The following is a 17,531-nucleotide window of genomic DNA, read 5'->3' as shown; positions in this document are numbered from 1 at the left end:
TACTTTACCCCCAATCTCATGTGCTTTAACATTAAATGCTAATCTCTTATGCGGGACCTTATCGAAAGACTTCTGAAAGTCCAAATACACCACATCTGTAGGATTCGCAAAATTGGGCTTTATATTAATAAGGATCAAATGGCAGAAGAAGCCGTGATTTTAAAGACTGTTTTAAAAGAAGCCCAGAAAAAGGGGCATACAAAATGGCCACCATACCATGTGACCAGCTTATTGGGACACTTTAAAATGGTTCCTGCACAACCTCAGACAGCTTTGTGGATTCAACCTAAAGCAAGTTCTGGAAGCCGTTTCTGAGAGAACAAAACCAGACCCACACATATGCATATGGATTAGATGCAGATCCAGTCAAGATCGGCCTGGAGACAGAGGCCATCTAAATGTTGACACAGACAAAAGGGGACAATTTCATATTCATGAGAACAGCACCCAGGACTAGATAACGAGATCAGCAGGACATTAAAAACAATGAAGGTAATTCCAGACCAGAGATGGGCCTTTACCAGCCGTTTAAGACATTTTAAAATATAATAACTACCCCGCTGTGCTCCCAGCCCGCCAAAAATAAAACAAAGACTAACCTGATTTTGGGCGGGAGACGGAAGTTTCTGGAAGAAAAGTATATCTGGAAGACCTTTTGGCAGTTGGGGCAGGCTTGGAGAGCTAAAAGCTAGAGCTGGCAAGCTTGCAGCTTGAGCTCAGACGGAAGACACACTCAGAAGAAGAAGCAGGCGCTCGCAGGAGGAAGAAGAAAGCCAACATCGAGAAGGCCGTCTCGAAGCCGGCGTCCCGCCCCAGGGAAACACATCGGGAGATCATCGACCATCCCCGGGCCGTTGCCGGAACGAGAGGCCATCGACCCAACTTGGGAGAAGAAACAAAAAAAATAAAAACCCCAAGAGGAGAAACCTTCCAGCTACCCCGGCTCGGGAGAAGAGAAAAGAAATTGAAGAAGCGATGGGAGCCAGCCCAAGGCTCCTCTAACCAGGGTCGAGCCGACGATCCTCGACCCTGCCTACATCCAGGCCCGCCGGTGTCCAGCCGCCCCCGACCCCCACCTCAGGAGAGAGGTGTGGCGCAGCTCGCAGGGGCTCCACGATCCACGTGGAGATGAAATGCCTGAAAGGACCAAACATAGACTCGATTTCAAAATCTTGCACTTCCTAGTGGGATTGGTGAGCATGTTTCTGGCCCTTCACAATCAGATCTAGATAGGTTTAATAAGGGGGCGGATTTAAGGGTACAGTTAACATGAGTTGTTGTCCCTCGATGTTCCGTGTGTTTCCTTATTTCATGATGATCTTTGTAGAGTATAAGATGCCTGTATTTGCCTTAGTTAGTACTGTGTCGTTATGATTTGTTTGTGTTTTTCCCTCCCATGTACTCCCTTATCTGCTTGCATTTGATTTGATATTTATCCTTATGCAATAACATTTCATTTTGTTTCATCAAACTTGGTCTACAAGAGTTTTCTCTACATTGTAGTTCCTGCACCTAAGTCCAGAGTATAGAATCTAAGGGGCGAGTGGGTCGAACCACTTAAGGTTTTACTGTGCAAGAGAGAGAGGCCTCTAGAGAGAGAAACCTCAGGGAAATCTCTCAAGGAAAATCCCTTACAGAAAATGGCGACCGTGGCAGGACTCTGGCAGCAGGATTGCAATGTAGTAGATCCAAGTTTGAATGGTCGAAATGCAATGGATGAGAGGATAGCGGAGATTATGTCTTTGGCAAGGTAAATCTCACTAAACAGTGGATTTCCGATCTCTTGCTGGATGGGCGTCCGGTGGACGCAGCCATCAGGTGGACAGAGAGCAAAGAGCATAAGAAGTCAGTGGAAAAGGCAGTGTGGCTGATGTGTTACAAGAAGCAGGTCCAGATTTTGGACCGGGTCGTTGCAGCACAGGCAGCCAAGATCACAACCCAGGCAGCAGAGATAGAGGAAAAGGCCATGGGAGGGGAAAAACTCATCACAGCGCTTCACGCGCTGAATCAGGAACGCCAAGTGGTAGCTAGTCAACATCAGGCTAGGATAGAGTACCTGGAGTGCCAGGTTACTGAGGCAAAGATTAATGAAACGAGGATACGGGAGAAAAGCGCCCGCCTCGCACAACAGCTAAGAGCGCAGGAGGAGAGAGTAGTGGAGGTTAAGGCAGCTTACAAGCTAGCCCTCGAGCACGGGTTTGAGAGCACAGACCACGGACCCTGCCAAAAGACCATAGAGGACCTAAGAATGGCCCTGGTTAAGGCAAGATGCATGGTGTGTCTCGTCAGCCCGAAAGCTAGTCACATGGACTTTTTACAGGAATCAACGATTCCAGCTGAGGTAATTGTGGTACCAGCCACCGAGCCCTCAGCACCGCCGAGCTACAGTGAGACTTGGTCGGAAAAGGAGGGGGTGGTAAAAGAGGAGGTAGCTGAGGTGGAGTGTGAGGAAGAACCACTGGTCGAAAAGCCGGGACCGGCACCAATGTGTCCCACTCGGCACCAGAGTTTCGGTCCCAATGCTGCCGATGGCAGTATCGGACCCCACCAGAACCAGCTCATGGTGCCCTATGCTGGCCCGCAATTAAGGTCCATGGTGAGCCACCTCACACGACTCACAGTAAAGGGAGATCCCTCGATTCATTTCAGGGAGATAGAGGAAACAGCAGCCATTAATGACTGTGATGATCAGGAACAGGTGAAACTGTTGCTTTTCTCCCTGGATTCCACAATCCTTCAATGCCTCTCAGAGGATGGTAAGAGGGGACGGAAAGGGTATGCGGATCTCAGGGAGGAAGTTTTAGAAGTAATGGGAGTGGACGACGGTAGTCCATTTGACCGTGTAGAAGGGACCGTGCAGCTATCTGGAGAACCCCCACGGGTTTTCGCAGAAAGGCTGTGGCCAGTATATCGACGCAGCTGTCCGGGTATGCCTGAACGGACTTTAATGAGCAATGAACAGCGGGTTCATTGGCTCCGTTGCTTAGTCACCAACAGCTTGCCAGAGATACGGGCCCAAGCCAGATCATGGTTTGATCCCCAAGGTCCCGGTGTCACGGAGGAGACGGTACTCCGTCAGCTTAATGTGGCATACAGGAATTGTAGAGGTCAGGAAACACCACCCCAGAAGGGAAAGGTGCATGAGGCAAAACCCGCAGCCCCAAGTCAGAAGGAGTGGCGTCAGGAGGAGAATCGCCCTGTCAAAGCCAAGCTCAATTGCTACGGGTGTGGGAAGGATGGACATTGGCGCAAGAACTGTAGAAATCCGTGGAAGGATAATAAAGGGAGATTTCCCGCAGCCCAAGCCCAAGCCCAGACCGCTGCCCCAGCACCAGCCCAAACCCAAGCCGTAGCTCCTGCCCCAGCACAAGGAGCTGGTGCAGCTATGAATCCCACTGCGATTGAATCGATTTTAGAGACAATGCGGCCTTTGATGATTTCGCAGGGGAAAGTAGCCGTCACCACCGGTCTTGTCGCTCCCGAAACCCCAACCGCTGTGCCCAAATGACTAGAGCCGGCACAGCCTGTTTACTTGTGTGCGCTGTGATATGATATATGGAGGTGACCCCTCGTGGAGATGGAGGTGCAGGAGGTAAAAGGGACCTATTTGTTGGATACGGGAGCATCGTGCACCGTGATCCACACAGATAACCCCGCCACCTCGCCTCTGTCCACTGGGGTTCCATATATTCTGTCGGGCTTCACAGGCAAGGAACAGGCTGGCGCACATTCCATTCCCCTCTCCATTAATTTAGGAACACTCTGCACCAAGTGGAGGTGTATACTGATGAAGTGGGAGGTGGAGAATGGGAAAGGGATCCTCGGGTCCGATTTCTTGGTCGAACACGGGATCCTCGTGGACCTAAGAAACCATTGTCTTTGGGGAGCGGGTAAGGGTGAGCCGGGCAAGGTAGTCGTCATCCCAGGGGAAGGAGAAAGAGGGACCCTGTGTACCGTGAAGCCAAAAGAGAGCTACGATCTCGAGCTCATGGTCACGGGCGTCCCACAAGATTTGCAGGCATTCGTGTGCGACCACCTGACGACGTTTGCCACTCACAAGCACGATTGCGGGAGGGTCACCGGGTTTGAGGTTAGCGTAGACGGGGACCCCATGGCCCGACCCCAAAAACAGTATAACTTCCCCCGGGAAGCGGAGCCCGACATGGAGACAGCAATATCTTCACTGGTGCAGCAGGGAGTGTTGAGACTGATAGCCACCCATGTGAACTCTCCGTTATGGCCGGTGAAGAAGCCGGACAATTCCTGAAGAGCCACAGTGGACTGCAGAGTCCTCAATAACAACATCCCAGCCTGCGCGCCAACAGTAGCAGCAGTTGCCGACCTGATAGGAAGTATTCCAGCCTCCGCGACCACGTTCACGGTGTTGGATATTTCTAATGGGTTTTGGTCCATCCCCTTACGGAGGGAGGATCAGTACAAGTTTGCCTTTACGTTTAAAGGGCAACAGTACACCTGGAACTGCTTGCCACAGGGTTTCCACAACAGCCCCAGCATTTTCCATCAATGCATGGCAGGGAGTTTAAAAGAGTTCAGCCAGCCCAATCAGCTAGTGCAGTATGTGGACGACCTGCTCCTGTTCACAGACTCGAGAGAGGAGCATGGTCCACTATTGGCCGAGTTATTGGAGCTGTTAGGAAGAAAGGGTTTCAAAGTAAACCCAAAGAAGGCACGGATCGGCCAGCAGGAAGTGAAATTCCTGGGTCTGACCATCCGCGCCGGTGAGAGAGCCATAGATAAGGCCAGGCGGGAATCGGTGCAAAATCTACCGATCCCCAACACCGTAACGGGTGTGAGGTCCTTTCTGGGACTGACCGGGTACTGCAGAGACTTTATTGAGGACTATGCAGCCACAGCAGCCCCGCTGCCCGGACTCCAACACAAGGGAGTGGAGTGGTCCTGGGATGAGGGTTGCCAGGCAGCGTTTGAGAAATTCAAAGGAGACTTGCAGACCATGCCAGCCCTGGGGGCCATAGATGGGGGAGAGGAGCTTTTCCTGGAGGTAGCGGCTAGCGGGGATAGCTTGAGCGCTGTACTGCTCCAAGAGCGACACGGCAAGCTGAGGCAGTGGTCTATTCATCCAGGGTGCTCACTGATGTGGAAAGGAGTTTTTCGAATTGCGAGCGGCATCTCCTGGCCATGCATTGGGCTGTGAAACATCTCTGATCTTCACAGGCACCTCTCCCATCACTCTCCTCACCCATCACACACCTACCCGAATGCTTCTAGATGGAATGATTAAGGATGGGACCATAAGCAGTGCACACATTGCGCGCTGGACCCTCCTCGTTTCACAGATGGAGCTGAAGGTGAAGGGTCTCTGTGAGCCCAAGCTCGCGGCTAACATGGTATATCCCGGAACAGCCCATCGGTGTTCCGTAGAAGGGGTATGGGAGGTGAACATAGGTTTACGGGCCGGGATACATCCCACGGGCCGCGAGATCTACCTAGACGGTTCCAGCACGGTATCAGCTGGCGAACGACTCACAGGGTGTGGAGTTTATGACCCTGCGGCAAGCATTGCCCTGGCGATTAAGCTCCCCAGCACCATGAGCGCCCATCAGGCTGAACTGGCTACGGTAGTGTACGTCGTTTCACACCCCGAGATCTTCCCCACCCCATACACGATTTGCTCGGACAGCATGTTCACATGCAACTCATGTATGGAGTACCTAGCCATCTGGTCCCGCCGCGGATGTACTTCTGTGGACGGGCGACCCTTAACCGTGAAGCCCCTGTTAGAAAAGATCTTAGCTGCGGTAGGAGAGAAAGGGGAAGTCTTTATCCACAAGGTAAAGGCCCATTCCTCCACGGAACCCCGCGGCAAGGGTAATCAGCAAGCGGATACGCTAGCCAGGGAGGGTGCCCACACCGGTACCTTTTGGGATCCCTAGGGGTCCAAACCCGTGGCAGTCATCCGAGGCAGGGATGGGACTCAGGGTACCGCAGGGGTAACACTGCCCCCAGACGTCAAGACCATCCAAACCCTAGATCCCGCCCTAAAAACTGTCCTCAAGGCCATCACTGAGGGCAAGGAAGTAGAGGGTCCATACGGTACAGCAGCCCTCTCCATCAAGGAAGGCATGCTGTTCCGAGAAGAACAGTGGGTTGTGCCACAACAGCACCGGAGGGAATTCCTCAACTGGCCCACAAGGGTCCAGGAGCAGGACACCCCGGGCCTGAGGTCACCTGGCAATGGGTGGAACAGGCGGGGTGGTGGCCGGGACTCCGGGACGATGTCCGCGAGTTCTGCGCCAATTGCCTAGTGTGCGCTGCAAACAACCCAGACGCCCAGAAAAGGAAGGTACCCATGGGGCATATCAGGAGGGTAGAGGGACCATGGCAGTCGATACAGGTCGACTACATCGGACCACTGCCCACCGCCCAGGGAGGCTATAAGTAATGCCTTGTCCTGGTGGATGTGTTCACCAAATGGGTAGAAACCTTCCCATGCAAAACAGCCACGGCACTTAGTACTGCCAGGATCTTGGTCCGGGAGGTGTTCTCGCAGTGGGGACTACCACGATTTGTGGAGTCTGACCAAGGGGCTCATTTCACTGGCCAAGTGATGCAAGACACCCTCATGCTCTTAGGCATTGAAGGGAAGTGGCGCGTGGCCCACAACCCGCAGTCATCTGGGATTGTGGAGCGCATGAACCGCACCTTAAAGGAAAAGCTGAGGAAGGAGACGAGGGACTCGCCCCAGAAATGGGTGGAGGCCTTGCCTCTAGTCCTCATGGGGATCCGGGCTAGCCAGTCTAAAAGTACGGGGTACTCCCTGCACGAATTAATGACTGGAAGAGTCATGCGAACCCCCACCCATGTACTAGCCCCGGTGCTCACTGAGGGGCAGCTCCAAGAGGTGAATCGGGACAAGTTTGCCCGGAACCTTTTTGAGCACCTGAAACAGATCTATGGGCAAGCGGCTGGGAACATGGGGAGGCAGCATTAGGGCAACCGGTTGCTGCTTGAACCCTGAAAGACGATCGAGTGGGAAGTCGGAGATCAGGTCATGGTGAGAAACTATGCCCGAGTAGGGAGTTTAGAACCACTGTACATGGGGCCCTACAGCATTGTAGACAAAGCCAGCCCCATGGTATACGCAGTGAAGTTGCCCCGGCACACTAAATGGTTTCACATCAACCAGTGCAAACTGTTTAAACCGGGTGCAAGAGCATCAGCAACCGAAGCCAGGTCTGAGGATAAAGATCCTCAGCCTGAGGCGCGCGATGAGTCACAGACCACACAAGCTGGCGTTGTAGCCTGCTTGGAAGGAGAGGAGGTCCCGCCCACCTGGGGGGAGGTTTCTGCGATGGCCTGGGACTCGGACGAGAAGGGGCCTGAACAACAAGGTCCCGCCCTCGACACGATTCTGGAAGAGGTGGAGTCGGAGGACGGAGATCCCGCACTCGACTCGAGCGTGGGGGAGGTAGAAATTGGGGGCAGAGATTCTCCACCTGTAGGGACAGGTGAGGAAGAGCCGTCTGCCACAGGCCCAATTCCCGAAGGGGCGGAGCCTGAGGGGAGGGAGCCGAAGCCCACAGTCGTGGAAGAGCCACGGGCTGTGAGAGCTAAAGTCCCACCCGAAGGTCCACTCGGTAAGGGAGCCTGCCCAAATCCCAAAGGGGCGGAGCCTGAGGGAAGGGAGCCGAAGCCTACAGTCGTGGAAGAGCCACGGGTTGTGAGAGCTAAGGTCCCACCCGAAGGTCCACTCGCTAAGGGAGCCACGCCCAAAGTACCTTCTCGCAGGTCGACCCGAACGCCTCAGCCAGTAAAACCTTGGCCCAAGTCCCCCGCTCCCAGTAGACGCCGACTTCAGAAATCCATGAAAAAACACAGTCCCCGATTAACAGCAAAAGGCTGCGGGGAACCAGAGCCACAGGTCACTGCAGCCCCGCCACAGGGAGCGGCAAGCTGCAGTCCAATCAGGGATTAGGCAAGCCGCCCGAGGACGGGCGGCGCTGTACATAAGTTTAGGTTTAAGTTTAAGGTGTGTAAATAATAAAATGATTAGAGTTTAAGTAGTTTTAAATCTGCCCAGTATATGTGTGTTTTTGGATCGAGGCCGAAAGACCCGATCATGCCGTCACCTAAGCCAGAATCTCTCGGGAGCCTGGCTATATTGTTTGATTTATTGCAGGAACCAGGAAGAAAGATGAGAGGGATCCTCGTCGCGTTCGTGATGGTCGGATGGAGCTGGGCCTATCGGGGCCGCACCAAGGACTCCACCGTCTACGGGTGCTCTGGAAATAGAGGCCCCATCGCGACTGACGGAACCGGCTCACAGGACGCTGAAGAGACTGCTGCCTACTTCCATGAAGGGAGATGGCCAGGCTGGCTGGGGTCGAACTCTACTGAATACTCCAGCCAGATGGGATTTGCATACAGAGAAACGTCTCTGATGTGCCCCAGGGTGCGGATCATTGCGCCCAGGATCAGTGTCACCGTGGGCAAGAAGATTTGCCTTGTTTGTCACGGACATGTACCTTTGGACCGTTGGTGGTGGCTGCGCAAGTTGAGCAGCACCATGAAGAACTCAACGGTGGAATGGGAGAGGTTGGGTAATAACACCCATCGGACAATAACGGGAACACACGGGGGGGGTTGAGTGTCTGTTGGGACAAATGGTGGGAACCAGATGAGGGGATCTACGCCTGTATGTGGGGTTCAGAACGCATTTGCCCCACAGGCGTCTCCATCTTTTTCCAAAGACAGTGGCAGGATGCTAGACAAGGAATGAGGTGGGCCATCAGCACACGGGCGTGTGGACTCCCCTACTCTCAGATCCCAGTAAACGTCACCGAGCTCATCACCCGACCCCGCAAGCCCCTGCCCACAATTCCGGTAGCTAAAGCCCTCAAGGAAGGGTGCCCCACCACGACAAAGGGACCCGGGAACGGATTGGTATTGGTACCCACAGGTCAGGTACTGTACCAAGGGGTCCACTACATGGTGGCCTCGGTGATTTTAAATCTCACCGAGGTAAGATTGCCAGCGTGGTGCCCCAAGGTAACGGAGCAATTATACCAGGTCCTGTTAGCAAACATGTTTAAACAGTTTTACGAATTCGACTTTGCCGATGTCGACAGAGCCGAATTGTACACCACACCACATGAGGTCTTGGACAAAATAGGGAGGCAAAGAAGGGGTGCAGTAAATGATATTTTCACAGCTTTTAATACAGGAACTTCCGTCATCAACACACTGGATGATGTGGAGCTGCAAACCCAAATCAATGGTTTAAAAACACAGCTGAGAAAGGCACTGACTGATGAGAATAAAGTAGTGGGTTCTGAGTTACATGAGGACCAGGCCATGACACTTAAAAGAGATAATAGCTGAGCTGGAGAAACACGCCAGAACTGTAAATGCTCTCATCAGGGAGGATCGGAACGCGTCCGATCAGGCTGCGCAGAACGAAGCTTGTGTGCTATATGGGGCGTGGTTACTGGGCGAGGGCCGCAGTAATCTGGAGGATTTAAAGCAAGGTTTAGTCCCCTCCTGGATCAGCAACAAGCACCTCGCAGCCCTCCACCCTTTTGAGAATACATTGAGTCCGTGCCAGCTCAGACTAGCTTCAGAGGCCTACCCAGTCCCAGTGGACTGTGGACGGTCTAATCACACCATTATGGATATAGTGGTAAGGATGCCGGTGATGGGAAAGACAGCTAAACCCGCCCCGGTATACAGGGTGGAGAACATTGGAGTCATTCAGGGGGGTGCGCACATTCGCTACACAGGGGTCCCACCTTACATCATTCGATGGGAGCATGCAATGATGGGTACCGACCTCTCGGGGTGCCGGAGCCGGGGAGCACACATCATCCTGTGTCCCCAGCACTTGAATGCCCATTCAAAACCACAGTGCGGGTTCAGAACGGCTGGCGCGAAGTCTATAAATTGCACCATGGAGGTAATGGCACAAGGCCATGTGCCCCCGCAGGTGGCATATAGAGGAGGTGGGACATACTGTGTCACCACTGCAGCGCCCCACTACCAGCATGGACAGCACAGTTGGTGTCTGGTCAGTGACAGCAGCTTCTGTTTCAAGCCCAGGGCAGAAGTTCAAGTAGCCCAAGAGCGAATTGTCCCCATTCCTGAACCTTCCACTGTTCACATCACTGTGGAAGAGAATTTCACCGATTTGCAGCGATTCATTGCACATTTTGGGTATATCATTCCCCCTCTCCCTGAACACCTCACCAAGATATTAAAAGCCATTGTTGTTTCACAGAAACACTTCTACACACTGGAGCAGAAGACTTTAGAGATAGGGGCAGACATATTGGATATAGTGACCCCACCATGGTGGGACCTGTTCACTAATATAGAAGTCCCTTCCTGGATTAGGATAGCCTCCCACATTCTTGTAGTGTGCCAGGTTGTCATTGTAGTTTATTTGCTGTTTGTACGCTGTAAAAAGGTCAAACATTCACAAAAGTATGAGAATAGAGAAGAATGGAGGGAGCATTATGTGCGGGTAGAAGAAGAGACACCCGTTTAGATTTTGCTGCCTTGTATAAAGTTAAAGTTTTCCCTCCTTCCTCTGAATTATTTTTGATATGTATTCATGTGCATTTTGAATTTTTCATGTATGTACTTTATTTTCTGATTGAAGTTTTATTAGATGTGATGTTATTATTAGAAAGTAATGTGTATGCATTAGGTGATGTAGGGGTATAAGGACACCCTCCACGCCTGGAAGTAAGTTGTTAGATTTTAAGTCCAAGGTATTGCCATCTATAGATGCTTAATGTGCACTAGATTTTTCTGAAATGGGAAATGCAGGTGTCATGGGGTCACAGATAGGTAAATACTGGGGATGGTTAGATTGTGGAAAGTCAGAAAATTTTGCTCACCCAGAATTATGATACTTCAAGCAAGTTACAGTATCATCAGGGGGGAGTGTAGGATTCGCAGAATTGGACTTTATATTAATAAGGGTCAAATGGCAGAAGAGGCCGTGATTTTAAAGACTGTTTTAAAAGAAGCCCAGAAAAAGGGGCATACAAAATGGCCGCCATACCATGTGACCAGCTTATTGGGACACTTTAAAATGGTTCCTGCGCAACCTCAGACAGCTTTGTGGATTCAACCCACAGTAAGTTCTGGAAGCCATTTCTGAGAGAACGAAACCAGACCCACACATATGCATATGGATTAGATGCAGATCCAGTCAAGATCGGCCTGGAGACAGAGGCCATCAAAATGTTGACCCAGACAAAAGGGGACAATTTCATATTCATGAGAACAGCACCCAGGACTAGATAACGAGATCAGCAGGACATTAAAAACAATGAAGGTAATTCCAGACCAGAGATGGGCCTTTACCAGCCGTTTAAGACATTTTAAAATATAATAACTACCCCGCTGTGCTCCGAGCCCGCCAAAAATAAAACAAAGACTAACCTGATTTTGGGCGGGAGATGGAAGTTTCTGGAAGAAAAGTATATCTGGAAGACTTTTTGGCAGTTGCGGCAGGCTTGGAGAGCTAAAAGCTAGAGTTGGCAAGCTTGCAGCTTGAGCTCAGACGGAAGACACACTCAGAAGAAGAAGCAGGCGCTCGCAGGAGGAAGAAGAAAGCCAACATCGAGAAGGCCGTCTCGAAGCCGGCGTCCCGCCCCGGGGAAACACATCGGGAGATCATCGACCATCCCCGGGCCATTGCCGGAACGAGAGGCCATCGACCCAACTTGGGAGAAGAAACAAAAAAAATAAAAACCCCAAGAGGAGAAACCTTCCAGCCACCCCGCCTCGGGAGAAGAGAAAAGAAACTGAAGAAGCGATGGGAGCCAGCCCAAGGCTCCTCTAACCAGGGTCGAGCCGACAATCCTCGACCCCACCGACATCCAGGCCCGCCGGTGTCCAGCCGCCCCCGACCCCCACCTCAGGAGAGAGGTGTGGCGCAGCTCGCAGGGGCTCCACGATCCACGTGGAGACGAAACGCCTGAAAGGACCAAACATAGACTCGATTTCAAAATCTTGCACTTCCTAGTGGGATTGGTGAGCATGTTTCTGGCCTTTCACAATCAGATCTAAATAGGTTTAATAAGGGGGCGGATTTAAGGGTACAATTAACATGAGTTGTTGTCCCTCGATGTTCCGTGTGTTTCCTTATTTCATGATGATCTTTGTAGAGTATAAGATGCCTGTATTTGCCTTAGTTAGTACTGTGTCGTTATGATTTGTTGTGTGTTTTTCCCTCCCATGTACTCCCTTATCTGCTTGCATTTGATTTGATATTTTTCCTTATGCAATAACATTTCATTTCGTTTCATCAAACTTGGTCTACACGAGTTTTCTCTACATTGTAGTTCCTGCCCCTAAGTCCAGAGTACAGAATCTAAGGGGCGAGTGGGTCGAACCACTCAAGGTTTTACTGTGCAAGAGAGAGAGGCCTCTAGAGAGAGAAACCTCAGGGAAATCTCTCAAGGAAAACCCCTTACACATCCACTGGTTCGCCCTTATCTATTCTACCAGTTACATCCTCAAAAAATTCCAGGCTACTTGGCGGTAGCACCAGAGGGCATCCAGCACCCATGGATCTATAACCCTGTCGGTGTCAGCATCTTTGGAGGGCAAGGTAGAAAATCTAAAATACAGATAAACAATACTCCAAACTTGTCCACCTGCGATGGTGCCTTTGTCCCCTATCGCAGCATATAACCTGCTCAATCATCACGATAGATAGCGAGAAACCACCGTAGATCTGTGTCGACATCTTTTCCGTTCACCTGACACTGCCAAACCAACATGGTTACTGCGGCAGAGGGTCTGCCAATAAACACACTAAAGACTGAAGCCTGGTCTCATAGACAAAGCATTGCCAGAAGCTTTTATAACCAGAGTCAGGGCACTGCATCCAAAGCTGGCACTTTGGAATTAAGTGTCTGCGTTGGTGAGCGATACGGTGATATATTATACTTGCATATCTGCATGCACATACTGTGGAGTTTGCATTAAAGATCTGTTAAACTAAATGGTGAAAATTTGCTTTTAGATTTTACGTAATGTTGATGACTTTATACTTTTTAAATTATGTTATTAATTATTTCAATTTTATTCAGGTTTGAGGCCTAGTTGCTTGGGATGTTTATCATTAATGTGTAATGGGTCCTGTTATTACAAAGAATAGGCATCCCATTATCATTGCAGAGGCAATAAATAACCCTGACACCATAATAAATAATAACTGTGAGTACATAATAAAATAATTAGATGAATGGGGTTTTCAAACAAATGTTTTGTCGGCTCATTTGTAATCGTTCTTGCTCCCCCTAAAAAAGAACTCTCCACCATCATTGCTTTAATGTTTAATTGCGTACTGGAGTGGAAGGATCTGAAAAGTAAGCAATGTACTATAGCTTTGTAAGATTTATTTGGTTACCTTTGCACGAAGAAAGCAAAAAAAAACTCATTTGAGGTCAGCGTCACAGTCACAAGGTCCAGATGAGGGAGTCCATTTTAACTGGCCCTTCCATAAAAGTCTCACCTGAACACTACCCATCGGAAGGGAGTGAATCATAGCGTCATAGAAATTTATGGCACAGAAGGAGGCCATTCAGCCCATCGTGTCTGTGCTGGTCGAAAAAGAGTCATTCAGCCTAATCCTAACTTCCAGCTCTTGGTTTGTAGCCCTGGAGGTTATGGCACTTCAGATACATATCCAAGCACTTTGTAAATGTGATGAGGGTCCCTGCCTCTACCACCCTTTCAGGCAGTGAGTTCCAGACCCCCACCACCCTCTGGGTGAAAAATGCTCTCCTCAACTCCCCTCTAATCCTTCTACCAATTACTTTAAATCTATGCCCCCTGGTTATTGACCTCGCTGCTAAGGGAAATAGGTCTTTCCTATCCACTCTATCTAGGCCCCTCATGATTTTATACAACTCACTCAAGTCTCCCCTCAGCCTCCTCTGTTCCAAAGTAAACAACCCCAGCCTATCCAATCTTTCCTCATAGCTAAAATTCTCCAGTCCTGCCAACATCCCCGTAAAATTCCCTAAGAGGTTCACTTCACCGGGTCAGTGAGAAAACATAAGTGAACAGCTGTCCGTGTTATGAGTAGGAGCAAGAAAAGAAGCGCTATGTGCACTCGCACGGCGTGAGACATCCGACGTCTTTCGGATGAGACGTTAAACCGAGGACCCATCTGCCCGCTCAGGTGGACGTAATAGATCTCATGGCACTATTCGAGGAAGAGCAGGAAAGTTCTGCCCGGCGGCCTTGGCCACTATTTATCCATCAACTGACCCCTAAAATAAAAATTATCTGATTATCACATTGCTGTTTGTGGGAGCTTGCCGTGTGCAAATTGGATGCTGCGTTTCCTACATTAGTTGGAATAAACGGGTCTTTTTCCGAGTGGCAGGCAGTGACTAGTGGGGTACCGCAGGGATCGATGCTAGGACTCCAGCTATTCACAATATATATAAATGATCTGGACGAGGGAACTAGATGTAATATCTCCACATTTGCAGATGACACAAAGCTGGGTGGGCGTGTGTGCTGTGAGGAGGATGCCGCGAAACTCCAGCATGATTTGGACAGGTTGGGTGATTGGGCAGTTGCATGGCAGATGCAGTATAATGTGGATAAATGCGAGGTTATCCACTTTGGTGGCAAAAACAGGTAGGCAGATTATTATCTGAATGGCAATAGATTGGGAGAAGGGGAAGTGCAATGAGACATGTGTGTCATTGTGTACCATTCACTGAAGGTAAGCATGCAGGTGCAGCAGGCGATTAAGAAAGCAAATGGTATGTTGGCCTTCATAGCGAGAGGATTCGAGCACAGTAGCAAGGATGTCTTGCTGCAGTTGTACAGGGCCTTGGTGAGACCTCACCTTGAGTATTGTGTACAGTTTTGGTCACCTATCTGAGGAAGGATGTTCTTGGGATGGCAGGAATGACGTATGAGGAGAGATTGTATCGATTGAGTTTATATTCGCTGGAGTTTAGAAGAATGAGAGGGGATCTCATTGAAACTTATAAAATTCAAACAGGACTAGACAGACTGGATGCAGGAAGGATGTTCCCGATGGCGGGGGAGTCCAGAACCAGGTGTCACAGTCTAAGGATAAGGGGTAAGCCATTTAGGACAGAGATGAGGAGGAATTTCTTCACCCAGAGAGTGGTGAACCTGTGGAATTCTCTACCACAAAAGGCAGTTGAGGCCAATTCATTAAATATATTCAAGAAGGAGTTGGATATATTTCTTAAGGCTAAAGGGATCAAGGGATATGGGGAGAAAGCAGGGACAGGGTACTGAATTTGGATGATCAGCCATGATCGCATTGAATGGCAGAGCAGGCTCGAGGGGCCGAATGGCCTACTCCTGCTCCTATCTTCTATGTTTCTATGTTTCCTACATTACAACATTCAAAAATAATTTATTTGCTGTAAAGCACTTTGGGATGTCCTGAGCGCATGAAAGGCGCTGTATGAAGGATCTATTGGTCTTGGAAGGAGTGCAGCGTAGATTTACTCGAATGATACCTGGATTCCAAAGGTTAAATTACGAGGCGAGATAACACAAACTAGGATTGTATTCCCTGGAATAAAAACAGAAAATGCTGGAAATACTCAGCAGGTCAGGCAGCATCTGTGGAGAGAGAAACAGAGTTAACGTTTCAGGTCGATGATACTTCGTCAGAACTGGTATTCTGTGGAATTTAGAAGATTAAGGGATGATTTGATTGAAGTTTTGAAGACATTTAAGGGAACTGATAGGGCAGATAGAGAGAATCTATTTCCCCTGGTTGGGGAGTGTAGGACTCGGGGCAATAGTCTAAATATTAGAGCCAGACCTTTCAGGAGTAAAGTTATGAAACACCTCTACACGCAAACAGTAATAGAAGTTTTAAACTCTCTTCCGCAAATGGCAGTTGATGCTAGGTCAATTGTTAGTTTTAGACCTGAGGCTGATAGATTTTTGTTAACCAAAGGTATTAAGGGATATGGGGCTAAAGGCGGGTATATGGAGTTAGGTCACAGATCAACCATGATCTCATTGAATGGTGGAACAAGCTTGAGGGGCTGAATGGCCTACTCTTCTTCCGATGTCCCTATATAAACGCAACTTCTTTCTTCAGTAGTAAAATTATAGAGTGCCTTTTGAGCTAGCTAACACTAGGTGACACAACGCTGGTTATAGGGTCCGTCAGCTATACCAAAGTAGCTGAAGCACACTACAGCACATAAACATAAAGAAAAGAGAGAAATGACATTGGGGAAACAGGGATCAAGAAATGCAAATCCAAAATTAGAAATTGTAATTCCCATCTTTCGGGGCATCAGCTGGATTGCATCCAAGCGCAAAATTGCTCTTGTCATCTAGTGTGTGTTTGTGTGTGTGTGTGTGTGTGTATGTGGAGCAAAAATCTGCAAGGAAGAGAGATGTAAATGTGACTTACTCGTCCGTGGCTGTAGTGATTGCAGCGTCAGGGAGAGGGAGATGCAGGAAGCCGGCTGAAACGTGCGCTCCGGGATTGCTCTTGTTTTGTTTTCAGGAAAAATTCCCACTCCGTCAACAAACTTCAGCCATTGCAAAAAAAAAATACATTGATAACAATACAGGGCCTGTAATTACATGTACAGCACCAACTTGCATTTGAACAACGACCTTAACATAGTAAAACGTCCCAAGGTGCTTCGCAGGAGTGTACTCCGACAAAATTTGAGAGTGAGCCACATAAGGAGATATTTATGGGCAGGTGACCCAAAGCTTGGTCAAAGAAGTAGGTTTCAAGGAGCGTCTTAAAGGAGGGAAGAGAGGTCGAGAGGCGGCGAGGTTTACGGAGGGAATTCCAGAGCTCAGGTCCTAGGCAGCTGAAGGCACGGCCGTCAATGAGGGGTTTGGGGGGGCGGCAGGGGGTGGGGCAAAGGAAATCGGGGATGCACAAGTGGTCAGAATTATAGGAGCCCAGAGATCTCAGAGGGTATAATTCCAAATATATTCCACAAAACTTATTCCATATTTAACCTTATCAATGTTAATAGAAAGGAGAAACCTCAGATCATAAACCTCAGCTCATGAAAGCAACTGAACCAGTCGATCAGTCTCTAAGGTTATCGGGGACAATTTTCCCAGGCAGAGCATCCCAGAGGCATCTGAATGTGAGGCGCAGACAACTAGAAATAGGGGCGGGATCTGTAAAACTTGGACACTGCCCTCACCAGACAGCCCGCAGACTTCCTGTCTCTTCTGAGACGGCTCTATTGCACTACATCTGAAGGAAGTGCAGGGATTCAAATCATAGAATCATTGAATCATTCAGCACAGAAGGAGGCCATTTGGCCCATCATGCCTGACATGAATCAGTCATTCATGAAAGAAAGATTTATGAAATAATACTGAGCAGCGCTGTCCAGGGAGAGTATAAATACTCGGGCATGGGCCCAGCTTGCGCAGGACATTCTTAACAGGAACTAGTGAAGGACACAACTAGACCTCCATGTTGTAAAACAGTTGATTAAAGCCTTGTTTAACGCTTAGACCAAGTGCCGAGTAGT

The sequence above is a fragment of the Somniosus microcephalus genome, chromosome 8 (assembly GCF_052327205.1).
Source record: "Somniosus microcephalus isolate GS21.2 chromosome 8, FLI_Smic_1.0, whole genome shotgun sequence".
Taxonomy (NCBI): Eukaryota; Metazoa; Chordata; class Chondrichthyes; order Squaliformes; family Somniosidae; genus Somniosus; species Somniosus microcephalus.
Note: the sequence above shows the minus strand (reverse complement) of the source record.